Source organism: Apteryx rowi, unplaced genomic scaffold (genome assembly GCF_003343035.1).
Source record: "Apteryx rowi isolate R43461 unplaced genomic scaffold, aptRow1 scaffold_58, whole genome shotgun sequence".
NCBI classification, from domain to species: Eukaryota; Metazoa; Chordata; class Aves; order Apterygiformes; family Apterygidae; genus Apteryx; species Apteryx rowi.
The window spans coordinates 2,584,135-2,603,714 of NW_020450849.1; the positions used below are offsets into that span (position 1 = coordinate 2,584,135).

The 19,580-nt window shown below is 37.8% G+C and overlaps 1 protein-coding gene and 1 long non-coding RNA gene across 10 annotated transcripts in view; one reads left to right on the forward strand and one right to left on the reverse strand.

Annotated features, from left to right (window-relative positions):
• LOC112974015 overlaps positions 1–8,997 on the reverse strand; it is a 37,913-nt gene extending 28,916 nt beyond the window's left edge. For 4 of the 6 annotated variants that reach the window (XR_003256136.1, XR_003256134.1, XR_003256135.1 and 1 more), the window contains exons 1-2: positions 8,879–8,997; positions 6,246–6,400 (exon numbers count right to left, since the gene is read on the reverse strand). This is a non-coding gene — a long non-coding RNA (uncharacterized LOC112974015). Of the gene's footprint in view, positions 1–2,724; positions 2,834–6,245; positions 6,401–8,878 lie in introns of all 6 variants that reach the window. The other 2 variants (XR_003256138.1, XR_003256133.1) reach the window with 1 other exon arrangement.
• A 205-nt stretch (positions 8,998–9,202) lies between these two features.
• The window catches only part of PEX2 (peroxisomal biogenesis factor 2), a 28,730-nt gene continuing 18,352 nt past the window's right edge, over positions 9,203–19,580 (forward strand). The window contains exons 1-2 of one of the 4 annotated variants that reach the window (XR_003256132.1): positions 9,383–9,464; positions 16,015–18,209. The gene's annotated coding sequence lies outside the window, so the exon portion shown is untranslated. Of the gene's footprint in view, positions 9,465–16,014; positions 18,210–19,580 lie in introns of those variants that run through there. The other 3 variants (XM_026082524.1, XR_003256131.1, XR_003256130.1) reach the window with 3 other exon arrangements.

The window sequence follows — 19,580 nt, forward strand, 5'->3', positions numbered from 1 at the left end:
TAAAAATGGTGCATACACTTCAAGAGCAAACTACGCAGGAAAAGCTTTGTCCTTGTTAAAACGTGAGCAATTGTTTTGATTAAAAGCATAAGTCTCATCAGAATTTAACGCAAGAACTTGAAAGAAGGCACATGAAATGAACTATGTTAATGCTGTGCTTTTGTGAGCCCTGCAAAAAACTTTCCACCTTCGACCAAGTTGTGAATCTCTTCAAATTACACTTTGCATATGCTCAGCCAAAGCCTCATCCTAAAAGCAAAATCTCTGGGAAAAAAAAAAAAAAAAAAAAAAAAAAAAACCCTCTCCTGAGTATTCTCCAATTTGGAGATGAAGGAGCTAATCCAACCTTTTTGTAGTTGCCTCTGTTCCAGGCTGTTATAAAGTCTGTTCTTGCCAAAGACAAGAATAGACAGCAAGGGAACATTTCCTTCTGTGCCTTTTGTTCCTTCACTAATGGAGCACTGAGAGTTCACAGATGAGAGAAGCACAAAAGAGGGAAGAAAGGCCAAAGACAATTAGGTAGATTAGACAGACAACTGCTTTTGGAACAAGGATGCAAAAGGTCAGGAAAAAAAAATGCAGAAGGGGAGAAACTAAGATAAGGCCTTTTAGAACCATATTTACTCATGAAAGACAATGAGTAAAGTCGGGACAGAAGGTAAGGCAAGGATAAGGCGTAAGCAAGATGAGAAAAGACACCAGAAGGAGACAGGCTGGGTTAAACAAGAGGGACACAGACAGATGTGGTCGGTTAAGAGGAAGCAGAGGGCTATTTCAACACATCCCACACAGAAACTAGAACACAATCTGAGATTACAATCTCAACAGTCTTCAGTGATGGGCAGAGCGTGTGCTTTAACAACCTCTAGAATTTGGCCCATACACAGATGACTGTCATTAGTACTCTTTCGAATTAAGTAGCAGATGAGGGATTCAATTGAATCCAAATTCAGTTTTTCTGAATAATATTATTTCTCAAATAACCTATATCCACTCCTTCATTTCAGAATTTTTAAAGACCTTTTTACTACTTCACAGGAAATTTTCACCATCAATTTTCACCGTTGGTCCCAAACCAATAAATGACCCTGTTGTTGAATGAAACATTTATCATATYTGTCCTTCCATAGAAGCATCAAATTTTACTGAACAAACAAGTACCTTTACATTATTCTGAGATATCTCCTATTTCATAGAATGTGGTCAACAAATGAATCTATTTAATTCCTTCATCAAATATTATCATGTCATTAAGGAAAAATATCTCTCAGGATAAGCCATTTTTTTCAACACTGTAAAAGCAATCTCCGTATTTATCATGTTCTCCCAATCTAAACAATCATAGAGATAAGATGGAGACCTGTTTTTGTAAACATGGCTCAATTTTTTTTTTCAAATTTTTCATATTATTTTTCATTGAGAGGGTCATAAAATAACATGTCTTTATCACTAGCTGCATGCAACACTAATGCAAAGTTTACAGGGAAGTTTAGATTTCAGTGTTGATCTCTGCAACATCATCAAATATAATYAATCGGATACATTATGGTGTTCCTGGTCTCCTGAAAAACTATACAAAATGGGAGACACCTGCACTTAGAGCATCAAGCTAGTGTACATAGTACTAAAAATATCTAAGGGAAAACTGATGCCAAGAATTTAAAATAGAAGTCTAAAATGAGAAGGATACTACTAAAAGAAGGTCCCCCAGAAGAAAACAGGGAGAGAAGATATCTAAACAAGAAAAAGCACAGCTTTCTTATCTCCAACTATTGTTCTAATGAAGAATCTTATGTCTCACATCAAGAGAAATATTGACTGAAAGCACAGAAAGCACATTTGTTGCATTAACAGTTACCATTTTTAAACAGCTAATTTTCACATTAAAACTGCATGTTACAGTGATGCACAGAACTGCAAGGCTGAAGAAAGGGATTATAAAACAGAAAGGGTACTCTTCAGTTTAAGAAATATTTCTATTGCTCTCCAAGGAGATTTATTTTATCCACCATATAGCATGTGTCAAGAGTTATGCTGATCTTCCATTGGGAGCTAAGTACCCAATATATTTTTTGCATTACCACGCACCACAATAGCAATCCTTGACATTGGTTATAAGTGTCAGACAGAGCATTCATTAATTGTCATCATCTCTAAGATATAAAAAATCCTCTCTTCTTGAATGTTATTACACAAAAAGTGTACATGTTATCTATATACAGCAAGTGCAAAAAATGTTTTGTACTATAATAATAATCATTTAGAATATATGGGATAGAAAGTGTACTATTGTTAAACTGTCAGTCAAAACCCTTGTTATACAAGGATAGAACATCACATCCATCTATAACAGCTTTTCCTGTCAGTCAAATGTGTTGTTCTACACAAATCTAACATCACTTTGATTTTTAAATTGGCAGAGGCTGTAAAACATTATTCTGATGTGATACCAACGTGATCTAAGTTATTGCTGATATCAGAATACAACACAGCTTTACTCTCAAATGCAGTTTTCCTCCTGCTTTTAGGCATCTGCACAACTTGGATGATTTTGCATATATAAGTACATGAACAGTCAACTGAAAACATGCCATGCTATTTGGTGATAATTTCCTCTAATCCAGAATAAACTATAATTTGAAAATTCTAAATCAAGGTGATAAAATCGTTACTAATATGTGCATTAAAAAAAGCAACAAATATTCCTGTATATCCATCACATACCTTCATTCAGAATCAGGTTAGCCCCTTTATCCCAGATGTGAGCAACACTGGCTTATGAAAATTGAGTTAAAAAGCAGTGAATTCCTACAACATTCTTCTGTGACATTAGCTGCAGAATGAATTGAATGGGATAAATAACTCATTCATAAAAGAATACAGAGTTGGACTCTGCTTCTAATTCCATTGCAAAACCGAACACAACTAAAAACATAGACAGGAAGAATTCAAAATTGATCATAAAATAAAAATAAAAAACAATAAATCAAGACATGCTCTTGCCCTCTTAGGCCTATTCCCATGCATACCTTGATGGCTGCATTTTTTTGTACTAAGGTACTGGGATCAACAAAAGCTAGGAAAAGCATATCAAATCAGTCTGTCCATAGACCACTAACAAATGAAACCATCCATTTTGTTYCATCTGTGAAGTGTGCAAGTAGAGGCAATACAAACTACAGATTACCAAAACAAAGATTAAGTTATCATGACCTTTTTTATCTTATTTTTTCTTTATTAAATTCATACAGGAGTCATTAATCTAGAGTGATTTATTAACATCCTTACAATTATATGGGCATATGAAATGTAGCAGACCTTTTTCCCAGGTGTAACTGGTAACTTTCAATATACTTGGCGTACATAAAAACTTTATGGAATACTACCTAATGGTTGACAAGATTCTAAAATCCTCAAGAGTTCTGGGGCTGAGTTCAAAAAAATTGCTATGGAGAGGGTATCCTCAATCTGTTTTCCACTTGCACACTTGCACAGTAATCCCTATGGGCAAGTAGCAAGGGTGTCTATGCCGAAATCATTCTAGTTTTCACACCACTAATGCTTAATCTGTTAATGAATGCAGGGGACAATGAAACAGAGAGGCTAAAATGCAGGCTTATACTTTAGTTTACCAACTCAGCCACCTATTTTACAGAATTTTTGCAGAATTGAGGTAAACAGCTGCGTAACAGTAGCATCTTTAACTTGGAGAATCAGAGTTAGAACTAAGTCACTAGAACTACTAAACAATGGATTTCAATATCAGACCATAACTCAAAAGAACATACTTTTTTTTGTTCTCAGCTTCAACACTTTAACCTCCCATTAAACCACCTAATATTTCTGTGGGTCAATTAAAATCAACTATTATGTCTCAAAAATCTCTTATAAAGCCTAACGAGTTCATTCTTGTTAAAACTATGAGCACTTAATATAAAAGTAACTTTTGAAGGCAATCAAGATTATATGCATAAAAATTAAATACAGGCAATATAATTTAATGATAACAGCAGGTTGCTCAAGATCATGTCCAGTCAGGCTTTGAATATCTCCAAGGATGGAGACTCCACAAGATCTCTGGCCAACCTGTTCCAGTGTTCAATTTACCCAAATATCTTCATTCAAATATGGGAGATGAAATAAACCACTCACTCTCAGTCAACCATGATCCTGGCAAAAATCATAATATAAACATAGCTTTGCTAGGGAAAAAAAAATCCAAATTCTTTTGAAGACGTTGCTTATTCTGCTTAGAAAAATGGTTTAAAAATAACATCAAAGTTAGAAATATTTCTTCCAGTAGAAGCTTCATGAGAGGGTAGGGGCTTGATACTGTACGAATACATAGGACACAATCCCTCTCTCAGGGAATTTATAGGTATGCCACCAAAGAAAAAGTTAGGAGAGAAAAAAAAAAAAAAGGATGTGGGAATGCATCTAAAAACCTGGAAATTAAAGGTGTATAGTCTGCCAGGGTTATACAATAGACATGTTCCTTCTTTTTTATGGATAAGTATACTTACAAAAACTGAAGTGAGCTAAATTCAGTTTTCATCTTCAACTTCCTTTAAAAATACTCTGTGTATACTTAACACTGAAAAGAATAACTGTTTCATCTTTAGCAGGAAAGAGTAAGGGAGAAATAACCCCGGGTTACTAAAATGACCTCTAAATTAATGTTCAAAATTTACCTGAGGAAAATACATTGATCAAACTATAGCATACCTTCTATACATTGGAGTCAAAAATAAAGACGTATATTTATAAAACCATTCAAAGKTGTTTCCTAGGTACCTTACAAATTACAGAGCTAAGACATTACCATCCCATCTCAGTGGAAATCTGAGGCTTACAAATAAACAGTAGGGACTAAGAATCACACAAAGACAAAATAAAATTAAAAAAAAAAAAACACAAAAGAGGCAAGCAAGATCTTTCCACAACTTCACAAATCACAGAATTGAGCWTATATAACATAACTTAATCTGGCACAAGAAAGAAAAACTTAAATGTGGAGGTTACTACACAAAGCCCTTTCTTTTTTGCAGAATGTAAATACTGAGATTCATTCCTTCTCCAAACATCTATCTTTAAAGAATACTATGTCATAGTTAATTTTAAAACTTATGGAAATAGTAATGGAAGACAGCACACAAACTTTCATTGTAACAGTCAAATTCAATTAAGATTTTGATGGATAAAAATGTCTAAGGTGTATACAACATACAGTAATTTGGCTACCATACAGTCTCCTCCACCGAAAACCATGCTGAAGTTTTTCAGTAAATTTAACTGCCTTATGCTGCATAAACTAAGCAACAGAAACAATTCTGTCAGCATACCTACAACCCCATCAGGAGTTTTGCTGGCTGTATCAGTTAGGTTCTATGATTTTTTTTCCACCTCCTGAGCTGTCATTATTATGCCAGCAAAACACAGTGGGTTGAACCAGCCTTAAATTTTCAAAGCATAGAAYAGATATTAATTTATGTCTACAACACTGAGAAGCAAGCAGGTATTTTACATATGGGGAAATCAAAGAAAGGTGAAGTGCTTTGTCTACAGGTACTTAGAAGAAATGGGTAACAGCTATAATTAGAATTCAACATCAAGCTTTGTGTTAATACTTCTAGACCTGCCTTTTTCAAAGTGCACGATTTGGGACATCAAAAACAAGAATCATACTTGATATTAAGAGGACAAATGTGCTTACTGCCAGAATGCAGTCCCTTCTCTCAATACACACTTTAACAATGATAAAAAAAAAAACATTCACCACCTTCCTCTGTATGGATATGAACAGTCCTCTTTCTCAGGAATCAAATTTATGAAATAATTTTGGATTTTAAAAAGATACTAAAAAGAAAGCAACTGCAGAGTTAAATTAAAATTCTGCATATGATTTGACCTATGCACCTATATACTGAGGAACTCATAGGAAAATACATATACGTGCCAGGTATGCTAGTATACCAAATTACATTAGMCAGATTTAATTAGTTTGCTTTCAATGCAAAGGTGCAGCACCTCAGCAATTATGAGACTGTTAATACAACAGAGCTAACAACACCTTTAGAGGTCTGGCCTAACCTCTAGGCACACATATAACTCCCATTAAGGCTAATGGGAGTCACATGTGTGCATCCAAGGGCAAAGAGACCCATTAAAACTGATACAACATATCCATTAATCTTCAGGTCACTCTTAGGTCAAACATTATAAAAATGTTTATGAACAGTACTTACTATGTATGCACAGTGGCTACTTCGGTTTTAGGACAGACCTGTGAGCAGCTAAGGCCACGGAAAATGTCTGCTTTAAAAGCATCACCACGTTTCAAGTAGTAGCAGGGAAATTTGAGAGTGCTCTTCTGTAGTGAGAGAGGACATTTTTCCATCATCTYCTGAAAGAATTAGGATAGAAATGACAGTGGAGGTTAGAATGAAAACCTTGGACAAAGGTATGCTCTAGCATTTCATTTTTGTTCCATCCCCCAGTCTTTCTTYGTATTTCAGTCCCTTAGTTGTGGTTTTCTGCTTCAGGAAGAACATTAACTGCAGTGACTAAATTCCTAATCTGTGAAGTCTGCTACAAAGACACTACAAACAAGATTTTGATTCTTGAATCACCAGCAAACTACCACAATTCAAGCACTGTTTGTGGGGAGGAGGGGGCGTTGAAAGCTTTTCAAAGAGAAAGGTAATCTCACTTTGCTACCCATTTCATTTTGTATATCTGAAAACTTCCTTTTTCACCAGTGTAGTTCAGTTTAAGCAAGCATCCTTTTCCAGCTTAGAAAAAGCAGAGGCTGTTTCCAGCCATTCAGTCTGTAAACTTGCCTGAGCAGAAATGGATTTGCAGTCTTCATACATGCTGAGTCCTGGAAGAGAGASATACTTCTCTCCAGCCTGGGTGCCAGATGATCTCCATATGAATAGAGCAAAAAGAACAACAGGAAGGAATGCAAGTGTCAGATGAGTACACAAATGAGGATGAACACTGGATCTCAGCTACCACTGTTTGTTTAGTGTTTCTTTCAAGGACTGGAGTGGATGGGGAAAGGTGGCTTCATTACAAGAATTTTACTCAGGAACTATTCTGAAACTTGTCTTCCGGAACATGTGTCAAAACTCTTGTTCTGCATGTAAGACTCACTCAGTACTCCCTGATTACGCTTCCTGTTACAGGGCCTGCATGTATTTCAAGCATTGACAGCTCAGCGTTGCAAGCTTCGTTTGCTCTGAGACCTCATGTGACAGACACAGATGGTCAGCTGCACCTGGCGTGTCAGGTCACATCACAGAAAAGAGACTGGAGAGCAATCTTTCACTCAAAATGCATGTCTCCAGAGAGATTCACAATAAAATCAGCCCCAACAGGAAGAAAGAACATTGCTTCAGTCTTGAGTTGCAGGTCCTTCTCTGTTGTATTACTCTGGTATGCCACATGTCACATAAGGTCTCACTTAACAAAACTTTTAAAAGCTGATAGGCCTGTTCGCATGCAGTGCCCTGCACAAGTAAGGGTTTTTCTTTGTTTCTAATTCAAGCATGCAAAAATAAATGATAACTAGTATTCATTCCATGACTTAATTAAATGAATGACTACTTTTTCTCCTCAGCAAAAATAAATGATTCCATGATTTTTGTGTCAAAAAGGCAAGAAAAATAAAATCCCCAAAATATTGCACTGTACACCGTCGACTGTCCAAACACTTGSGGGGGATTCTGTTTTTCCCTACTGGTGGTCATATGCTGTCTACTACTACATCTTGCTGTGAACCACAAAAGAGATCCTACTACAAAAGACGAAGCATTATCCCATTTTGCTTAAAATGTAGTTTTCACATTAAGAAAAGTAATTTTGCAATATCAGTCATGTGTTCTTAGTCCTATTCACTTCAAACAGTTCTTCTCAAAGAAGAATTACTGTTTACAAAGTTAGGCAACTGTTTTGAAAATGCTTTACGACTGTAAAAATGACACACAAACTTTCAACAGAACTGTTCTTTCAAGGTCATAATATTCCTAACGGGTTTTATCCCTTCATGTGACAGCACAGATAACCCAGAAGACTACCTATTTTCTTGGCTGCAAGCTAAAAAAATTGACACAGGATCCACCAATCTGCCCATGGAATACCTCCATAATCCTTAACATTATGTCTCAGCAAGTTATCTGAAGCACCGAGACCTTAAAATCATCTGTGAATAAGCCTAAACTAAGTGCAATTACTGTTCAGGGGAGGGAAGATTATTTATTTTTTAATTTTCGCACTTAAAAATATAGATTCCTCCCAACTTGTCCTTACAGCCCAGTTTTAGAGAATCCCCTTCAACCAGCTTTCTAGAACCATAACATGCAACTTTTTAGTGGAGTTTTCCTCAACTGAGTGTGCAGTACGTTCAAGCTTTTACAGAAAAATGAAACACCCARACGCTAAAAATGGACAAAGGTTTTCCTAACTTATTCCACAATTTGCAATTTGGCCCCTGTTCGAAAAACAAGTCAAGGAAAGGTCTGCAATCTATCCCCAGGACTCACACTTAAATCATTTGCAAGTACTACTAGTCGCTCCCTGCCCTCTCTTCATTCCCCCCAGCACCCCTGTGCCTGTTACACCGCCCGCATGTTGCCCCGCAGCAGCTATGCCGAGCCCCTGGGCTGGGCCGTGTCGCTGCCACACGCCACCCGTCTGCCAGGCGCGCAAGAAGTGGCGTCGCAGAGCAGCTGCCGGGGAAACGCCTGCCYGCGGCCCCGCGTCGCCCCGGCCGAGGCCGGGCCCACCCGGGCACCGGCGGCCGCGCCGCTGCGGGGGGGGTGTGGGGAACGGGACGGTTTTCACAGAAAACTCCCGCTGTACGACGAGCCCCGCTTACCCCGAGGGGCTGGGACGCTCGCAGGGCCTGCGGGCCGGTACCCGGGGGCCGGCCCGGCCCGGCCGGGAGGGACACAACGACCCCCCCGCTCACCCTACACAGCCGCTACCCCACGCTCGGCCCCAGCACCGCCCCCGCCCTCTCCCCATTGGCTACCCAGCCTCCCCTCTGAGCCGCGTGATTTGCTCTGTGGACCATCAGTCAAGTGCCGCCGTGCCGTCCCTTCCCCGGGCACGAATGCTGTCGCGGGAGCTCTTYTAGCACGCTATCTCGCTCGCCACGGTCACTTCCTGCGTAGGCAAAGCCTCTCTAGGCGCTCCACTGCGGTATCTATCGTCCGTGCTGCAGCTGTTCTAGGACGCGGAGGCTGTCTCTGTGGCCCACAGGGGCTGTCAGGACCGGCTGGCGGGACGGCTTCCGGGGGCAGGGGCCGAGGGAGTCGGCCGGGCCGCCACAGAGCGGACCCCGGGCGGGCAGAGGAGGCCCCGTCCGCGCGGGCTCTCGCCGCACAGGGCCCCCCTCACCCTTGTGCCCCCGCGGCCCAGCAGCGCCTGCCCCTCGGTGCCGCAGCCTGGCCCCGGCGCAGGTCAGTCGGGGCGAGGGGGGCCGGGACGGGGGGGGGACGGGGGAGGTCGGCGCTTTCGGGGCGCGGAGGGAGCCGAGGGGCGGAGGGAGGCCGCCGGCCAGGGCCGGGGCCGGGCGCGGAGGCGGAGGCGGGCCTGCCGCGCCGGCCCTGTCCCGGCGCTCGCCCGCGCCTTGCCCRGGCTGCCCGCAGGAGTGCGGCCAGGGCCGCCGCTGCGGCTCGGCTCGTGAGGTGCCTCCTGCCCCGGTTCATAACAGTCTCTGTTCCCTCCAGTGCCATGCCCGGGCTGCTGAGTTTCATGAGTCCCACTGAAACTGTTTCAACTGTCGTGTACCCCAGTATGTAAGCACTTTATAGCTTGCCAGTAAGGCCCAAAGCGAAAAGTAAGAAAGAATGGAGCCTTATAAGGTGTTAAGCAGAGAGGAAATGGCATAATATTTTGTCAGAGGAGAATTTTTCTTCTGAATTGTTAATCTGATGTCAGTTGAGAGAATGAAATATTTAAAGACTTCCAAAAGTCTGTCCTCAGATCATAGATACTGTCCGCTAAAGTGACAGTGGCTCCATTCCACTTTCTGTTTAAGCCAGTTTTGTGCAGCTCTCAGGTGTTTGATGGCAAAATAATGGTTTGTCACAGACGAAGTTGGGGTAGATTTAGACTGAATGGCCAACTTATTTTGGCAGAAAGATGATTTCCACTTACAGTCACTACCAGAAAAACATAGCACTGTATATTTCTTTAAATCCGAAAACATATTCCTTGTATCACCTTTCATCTGTCAGTGGGAGAGAAGTGTGCATCAAGGTCAAAGATGAAATACAGCCAGCTTATAGCAAAGCTTGATTCAAAAATATTTAGTTAGCTGTTTGATTTTACTGGAACTTACTGAATTCTGGACTGATTTCTTTGGAACCTATATTAATATACAGTTCAGCATTAACTGCTGATAAAGTGTTCACTTGAAGTCTATTACTGCTTTTATTCTTTATCAAAGTTATTTCATCAGTCAGTGTGGTTTTTTTCCTTACCAACTTTTTTTCTCTTTATGCCTCGGTTTCTACTCATCAGCATTTTCTTCTTCACTTCCTAGAAGGATTCATCATCATCAGTTTATCTAATGAAGTGTTTAGTAAGAAAATATTTAAAGTGTCATTGCTGGCTCAGGAATTAGCAAAACAAAAAGACTGTAAAGAGGAGTAACAGAATTCACACCTCTGAATTCTTTTGTTTCAATCTGTGTTCACACTGCATGAAGTCATCAATTTCAGTTACTTGGTCCAGATTTAGAGGATTAACTTCACAGTTATGGTAGAGGAGGGAAGGCTTGTTTCTCTGTAGAAACAGAATAAACCAGTAGGCCCCATACATAATGGCAARAGTGTTGGATGGATTTGACACTAGAACTTTAATTCCTATTCCTATAGCAAATTCTGGCAGAGAGGATCACGTCAGTCTTGGAACACCTATTATTGTGACTAGTGCTCTTAGAATATCTGCTTGGAATTAAAAAGTTACATTGCCCATGTACTTTTTCTTTAGAGAGAATACCTCATCATTTGTATCTTTGGTGGTGTGAAGAAAAGACGGTGTTTTGCACTAGGTGTTACACCACAAACAGGCTAGTTGAAACTTATTTCAGTGTAATTTTTATGAAGAAAAGAATTAAAACTAGATTCACATGTCACTTTCTGTGCATACTGATAAAGAATTTATTTAGAATGTTGGATTTTTTTCTTTCACAGTCAAAAGAGCATTTTTTGTTAAAGTGATGAATTTGCATCACCATCCATGTTTTGGAGAACAATATGATAGTGTAGTGAGCTTTTGTTATCATTGTAATACATTTTTCATTTTTCTAGCATTCCTCCAATATTTTGCTCTCCCATACATTTCAATAATGTTTTGTAAGGAATTTCTCTTGTCCCTTGGGTAGAGTAGATCTTACTATCATTACTAAAATTTGTCACTAGGTTGCCAGTCAGCCAAACGGTGCAAACGTGTTATTCAAAAAGCAGCATGAAATTTGGATTATTATTTTTGAAAACCTTCCTTTTTTGCTAGTATTAGTTTACATATTTACACTTCAATTATCATGATGTTTACAGTGTTCTCAGTATTGTTAGACTATTGATAGATTCAGTGAATTGAGAAGAAGAATATACTCACAGATACTMTATGAAGGTTTTGCAGCTGTCTTATATTTACATACTCTGTCATGCTTTCCAGTCTGGGTTGTATTATGGGAGAGTGAGAGTGTTTATATGTTTGGGGGTTTTTGCAAGTGTAAGGCTTTTTTACAGTTTTTAAGTAACAAGTGGATGTGTGTATGTTGAATACAAAATGTGTAAAAGTGCATTAGTCTGAAGATAAAACAACTGAAATAACTTTTAGTTTAGACTTCTGCCTCTGCTTGCTAAGTCCTTTTACCTTCTAGGCCTGCCTTGGTTCAGTCTTGTGTTTTTGTTCATTCTTTTCAGAACGCAGTTGAAGGAAATGAATTCCCATTAACAAGTAAACTGAAACTTTCAATGTTGATATAATCTCCTAAATAATTAGAATTAGACATTTCATTGAATGAGTGCCTAAGTTTCCTTTACTCTTGCTAGAAATGTTGCAAAACTGTATAGTAATAATGGTGAAATTGCACCTATCTGAATGAACTCATGCTCAAATCTCTCCAAATACTCCTCAGGACTCTCAGTACAGCAATACAAGCACATAAAATATCATCCTCTGAATTTATTTTAAGAAAAGTTTAACCTCTCAAGTAATGGGCCTTCAGATGCATTATAAATCCATTCACTGTTTAAGAGGCTGTCAGGTAGATGGGATGTCATGCCCCAGTTCATGCTGGTGGATTACTGAGGATTAAGTTAGATACACCCGGCATGAATTTAAGGATCCAAAGGTTTATTAATAAAATAGGCAAAACTGATTCAACTTAATCTCATCATTTAGGGAGAGAATTTTCTTTGCAGATGATGATCATTTAAAAATGCAAAAATTTTAATTTCTGRTTTTGTTGGATGATAATTTATGACTCAAATCAGGCGCATTATTAGATTAGTATATGTAGGTAAAACTAATATGGCCTGACATAGATATTTCACTTTCAGTTATTGATTATTCTAAGGAGCTGTTTGGTAGAGTGACTTAACTTCCCTTTTGAGTGTCTCATGTTTTTCCTTTTAAATTGACTGACTGTTTTCGGGTGGGAGTGGTGGTGTTTAAATTTGGATGGTGTTTTTTTTTTCTTTTTTTTTTGAGGACACTGTGTGTGTCTCCTTTTAGAAGAATTTCTTTTTCCCGAGACTCTAGATATCATTTATTTTATTAGAGAAGGTAATGACTCACAGAGATGTTTTGATACTTACAGTGATTCAGGACGTGTAGGAAGCAAATGTTCTTGTGGTGGACTAAATAAAACTCAATTAAAACTTGCAAACAGGTATTATTATATAAAGACTTCAATAGAAACTTCTCAGAATAGAATAGGAAAGGTAATTTCTCTGCTGTGGTAGTTTTTGACACTGTTTCTAATCCAAGGACTTCCATTTGTGCTTTGACATCAAATACTCTGGTGCAAGTCAAGAAAGATATTTGATCTTTACTGTGTTTAATCCTTTAAGAGCTTATAGTCTTTTAAAGTGATGGTTCTGAAAATTGCTAAAGACTGCTACTCAGAGAATATTTGGGAAGGAAGGAATGAAACAAGTTGATGACTACATACTATCAGTACTAAAAAATATATTGTGAAATAAATGACTCTTCAAAACATAAGAGTGATATCTGAATCCACTATTAACATATATCTTGCAGTAGTAATCCAACACATAATTACATATTCAGAATGGGAGAAAGTGGGAAAGGTTTTCTTTTTACTGTTTTTTATTTATTTATTTTATTTTTTGAGGGAGTGGTTAACATATTTAAAAAGTTATGAGGTTCAGGTAGACTGGGGGCAAGGAAAAGAGGGAGGAGATAGGTGTTTAAAGAAAAATTAGTAATTAATTAAACAATAGACCAGTAGGCCACCAATATCAGGTGATRAATAAGTAGTTTATTACCTGATGTACCATGTTTCTATGTTGGTTATAATGACCTACTCTTTCAAACAAACAAACAAAAAACCCCAAACTCCCACAGCACTCTTGCACCTGCAATTTTTGTGTTTATTCAGTGAGAACAGGATCAAAAAGATGTAAGATGATTTGTTTCCAGATAATTTGTTTCCAGCTAACGCTAACTGATAACTTTCAGGATAGATGCAAGTTCATTAATGTAGCACGTAAGTGTGGTGTGCTCCAATAATAATAATAATAATAAAAAATAGACAAACATGAAGTTTTATATTGAAAGACAGTACTGTATTTAGTAAGAAGTGTGCTTCAAAGACTACCAATAAATTTATTCTGGATTAACATCAGTGTAATTGCAGAAAAAAATGGATTATTTTACATTACCTTTAGTTTATGGCTTCTGAAAATTTTAGATATTTAATGCTCTTTGGGAAAGGATTTTTTTGTTTTCTAAGACTCTCTAGGTAATACTTTTTTAATTACCAAAAAAAAAAAAAATCAACAGGTTTGTGCCAGTTTATCTAGCATCTTCTTTAATCTGCATACTCCCTAGCAGAAACTAGTGTGATCTTGTTACAATTGTAATATGTGTATGCAACTGTGCTAGTGGATTCTAAAATGCTAATGTATTTATAGCATTGAAGAAAGTGTGGTGAAAGCATATCAGTCTTCTCTCATGTGCTTAAAGTTACCATAATTACCAAGTAATAAAACTGTCAAGATTTGGGGACACCAAGCACATCTAATTTTCCCAACTTCCCTGTTAGTCACTGTGTATGCCAAACATTTCAAAGTACAATCATATCAAAAAGGTAAGAATGGGGAGGAATCAAATAGTATTCCTTGCTTAAACAGAGTAGCCTCTCACCAGCAAATCTGCATGAATCCTACAGCTGACTCATGCAAATAATTCTTTTCTTTCTTTCTCTTCACTATCAAAAGACAGCGAAAAGTTTCATTATTCAGATTTACAGCTTTCTGGTGTTATCTTTGCCCATTCAGCATGTCAGGTTTGAAGACCGTAAGAACAGTTGTGCTAGTCAAATGAAAGGCTCAGTTTTCTGTCTCGGTATTGACTGGTAGCAGATTTAAGAGTACAATGCCGAGATTCAAAGGCAGCCAGTCTCATGACTATCATCATCCCACCTTTATTTCTTGACCCCAATGCTGTTTTTTACTGATACTGCATAGGTCTTACCTCTTACCTGATGCTGGGCTGATCTGTTTCAGTGTACTACAGCTCTAGAAAAATAAATAAATTTTAAAAAGACTTGTTTTCTGCCAGTTAACATAGTAAAATAGTTTTAAAACAGTTCAGTGGAGGGTCAAATGAGCATTGGAACTAGCCTATAAGAAAGGGCAGGCATACACAATTGAGGGCAGACGGGAGGGAGTGACTGTATGTGTCGGAAACTGTATCAGCTTACTGGAGCCTAAAAAATGAAACACATACATCAAGTCAAGTRTGGGTCTTTATCCTTCCAGCAGCTGAGAGTTCTTAATTGTAATTATATGTAATCATTCATAAGTTATGCCATATAATATAAGGCCAAAACTTACAAGTGACGGTAAACAGGCTTATCTTTTTCCTGATGCCAGGCCTTCTTGACTTTAACATACCATACATATATACTGTCTGTTACAGCATTGGTTTTGCAAACAGTCCTCCTTTTTGTACTGATGTGAATAGAAGTTAATTATGAGTTTACAGTGCATTTATGACAGATTTTACCTTTCTTGTCTAATAGATATTTTTAATAAAAGACTAAAGGATGTTATGTTCCTGCAATGCAGTACATGGAGTAGCACTGTTTCATTTGTATGTGGCTGAATACATGACTATACATATCTGTGTAAAAAGGAAGAAAGATGGAATAAAGTCTGGGCAGTGGCTGTGTGTTTTGCAAATGGGGAGTTCTGTTATCTGTGGTAAATTGCATCTGAGTATGTAGAAAAGGCATTGCTCCTGAATCCCTTCTACATATCTTCTCAGTCTTCATCCTGACATCTCCATAGCTATTAGGTGATCCATTCATATGGATCAGACAAGTACGGGCAGAACAGAAAGACAACAGAGCTGTGAAATGAGAATTTAAGTTAGGTGACTCAGTTTTCTGAGTTAGTATCAAATTGAAGAAGGGTAAGAGATGGCATAGAAACAAAACATACATTTGGGATTGACACTATGCTTAACAAATAAGGCTATGTCAGGTACCGTGCCCTTGTGATAGTAAAACCAAATATTACATATGTTGCTAAGCATAAGGCCAACTTTTCAGGTAAGTAGCGGTAACCAGAAAATGAAGAGTTATGGCTATAACTGCCCACAGTGCTCTAACAACCATGCTTTCATGCTCTGTCTTTGAACCATTCTGAAAAGGAGTTGCATACCTCTGCCACAGTGTGATATTTCACCTACTTAACACAAAGGATGGCATAACTACTAAGCTTTACATCCCTTTCGCTTTTACAGATGCAATGCAGCATATACTTTCAGTTATCCATTATTATATCTAGAGACCTCATATCCTCATTGTGACCAAAATCCCTTCAAGTACAAGGATCTCCTTGTCATCTGCTGATGTGATCTTCAACAGTTCAGTTCACTGAGACCTACGCTGGTAGCATGAGGGGTCTTGTATCTTTTTTGTGTGCTGCTTGTACGTATTGACATATATAAACATACCAGTATATAAACATACTGATTTAATCAAGAGGTGTTACCCCCTTCCACACAAGGGGCTGGTCCTTCATAGTTAACCATCACAGTAACAGCTCTGCCAAACTGCTCCAGCTGACCCCTCCACCACTTAGGTTAAGCAACAGTGAATACAAGGCACGTCTCCAGATAATTCCCGTGAGGTACTACTAGTTTCAAAGAGAGTTAAGATTGTGTGGGCTTATGTTTTGGCTCTTCATCTTGGTGTTTGAGGGTTTTCTGAACCACGTATTTTGGAAAGCCTGAAGTTACCATGCAACTTTGTTATGTCAAGTTTTGGGGTTTTTTTTTCCTTTTTCCTCTTTTCTTTTTTCTTTTGGAGTGATTTGAAAGGAACAGCAGCTTGTTTTAATTTCATACAATAGGGAGTGAGAATTTGCAAGCAATATGGACGTGTCCCTTTACAGAGAAGTTTGCAATTTGACTTTGACATACTAAGGGATGATTCAAAGAAAAAGAGAGAGAGAGAGAAAAAAAAAAGGAAATAAGATAGAAGAAGAAAAGGAAATGGAGTATGAGAGAAAGGAAGAGTGATTGAACCTATGACTCATTGCCTACTTCTCTTCCTAATTATTTTAATAAACTAAAATAAGGTCCATATCCAAAAATTCAGTAGGATGATGTTATCCGTTCATGTTATACTGCAGGGAATACAAGTATACTTACCTTTGAGCTTTTGTAGCTGTAAATTTAACATCACAAACTTTATGAGGTAATATGTTAAATATCAGTTATGCAGCAATTAGGAGATCAAATCTAGTTGTTTCAAATAGTCTGTCTTTAAAAAGTACTGACTGATCACAAATTTCTCTGAAGTCAAGGAAAGCTCTTAGTATTCAGAATATTTTTAATTCTGGTCAATAGTAGTCTTCCTTGCAAACGTTCAAGAAAATGTATTATGCAGGATTTTCAGTTTCCATCAGATACTGACAAAGATGACTGTTGCACAGCTTCTAATAGTGCACCACTTTCCTACTGCTCTTCATTGCTGTTGCATCAGTTCTGGCTCTTCTGAGCCTATTGTGTTGTGTCCCTTGAAGCCCTAATATTTTGACTCTTGCAAGTACACTTATTTTATGGAAGATAAGTCAATGAGCTACCCTTATGTTTTCTTACTATCTCCGTGTATTCAGCAGAGGCTAATTTATTGTATCCCATTTTATGAAATCTAAATTTACTGAGTTAATTTGGAAAAGCAATTTGTGATTTGAATTTGTCTTCTGTATGTTCTGGCCTTAAATGTAACTGGCATTAAATGTAACTATAGCAGTCAAGATTACAGGTGTTGTTACTAGTTGCTCATTCGACCTCCATAGTAAAAAAAAACAAACAAACAAAAAAAAACTTAATTTCATCTATGAAATTGAGTTGTTATTCAGTCATTCAGTGTTTGCCTTTATTTTCTCTGTTTCTCAAAACAATAGTCCTGCCTCTCAGGAATACGGTGAGAAATAAATAATATTTTCGGTGATTGCAGTGTATTACTGGTGTATTTAAATTAGTATTAGTAGTTATTCCAATGGTTAGAGAATCTTCTGTGTTCTTTAAAAAATGATAGGTATTTAACTCAAGTGTATAGAAACCCAGACAGGAACATAAAATCAATCTTTTGTAAGGTTATTTGAGGTAATGATCTAGTGATAAGTTAATTTTACAATGATTAAGAGACAACACAGTTGGGGCTCCCAATTAGACTTTGATCTGAGGTTATTTCTCTCTACACTTGATAAGCAAAAAAGAGACATGAGTTAATAGTAAGAAACGAGGAGGTTTTCACTAACTGAGGTCYCGGTTTTGTGCTTTATAAGGGGAAATTTTATGGCTAACTGAATACCTGTGGTTTGATTTCTAATCTTCAGAGTTTAGTGATTTCAAATTGACATGTAGAACATCCTCTACCATTGAGAATATCTGAAGAGAAAAGTTAAATGAAATAAATTGCCCCCCCCCCCAAAAAAAAATTCCATTTAAAAAAAATCTCAGCATTCATATAGTGGGTGAAAAAATCATTTTCATTGCTCTCTGTTGGTACACTAACCTTGTGAACACAAAAGAGGAGGGATAGGAGACCAAAGGTATCAACACAGAAGCCCAATGTCTTCACTGTAATTCCGGTCTTCATCGTATTGCTTCTTTACTTGCTGGCTGGCTTGCTCTCACTCTCTCTGGCAAACGCACAGTATAGCAACACTGAATCCACAGTAACAGAGTAATGCCTTGTAGCTCCTGCAGAAGAGAGGAACTCTCTTATGTCAATGATGATTTATTTAGAGGAGCTGTGATTCATAGCATGCCCACAACATATTATTACCTGGGCCATAGATCCAAATGTTAGGACTTTGCAGAATCTAGTCTATTAAAGTGGTGCTTTAATCCTGTGCCTCTTGTTTTAGGGAGTAGTCTGTAGGCCTACATGTTTTTTTGTTTATATATAATAATGTAATGTTCCTTAGTGATGGTAGTGATAGTAGTCACAATTCAAACTTTTCAGTACTTAAAAACTTTTTTTTCCTTTTTTCTCTAGACTGTGTTTCTTCTCTATCATTTATAATGATATATTAATTCATCTAAAGTACAGAAAGTTTTATGCATTTGTTTTCCTGTGGTTCTGGAACAGGTATTCTCACGATGTCTGCTGCAGTGCAATTGGTTTGTGTAATGAAACTTGCTTGAAAAGAGCAGGCAGGGAAAATGAAGTCTGTGCTGTGTTTTATATCAAAATTATATGTACTTGCTGTTAAATTAGGAGGATATGATGTTGAATGTTTCTAGGTAGAGGTAAAAATGAGAAAGAGCAAGACTATGGTGTGATCTGCAGTTACACTGCCTAATCGGGAGAGGATGACTGAAATACTTCATTCTTGGAATGAAGTTAAGACAAAACTTGTTTTAGAAGGACAAAGAAGCTAGTAAGGGAACAGCTGTTTTAGGTTCAGCTCTGACTGAAAGAGAAGACCTGTTTGAGAATCTAAAGGTGGAAGGGAATTTTGGTTGGAAGTGACTGTGAAATGTTAGATTCACTCAGAGAAGTAGGACAGAGACAACAGATAAAGATAATGGGCATTAGAAAAATAAGCTTCAACAGTTGCAGGGCTCTAGTAGGCAGACTCTTTGGACTTTAGAAAAAAAAAACCATCAGGGCTAAAAAAAATCTGTTATTTGTTATAGTCTCTTTTCTTTGCATTGAGATAGTTTATAATAATAAACTAAAATAATAATAAATGTTAAAGAGACTTTATGTATCAGGAATTCTTCAGAGGCCTGGAAATAAAAAGGAATTTTACAAGTAAAAATAATTCAGCATGGTTAAGGATGAATGT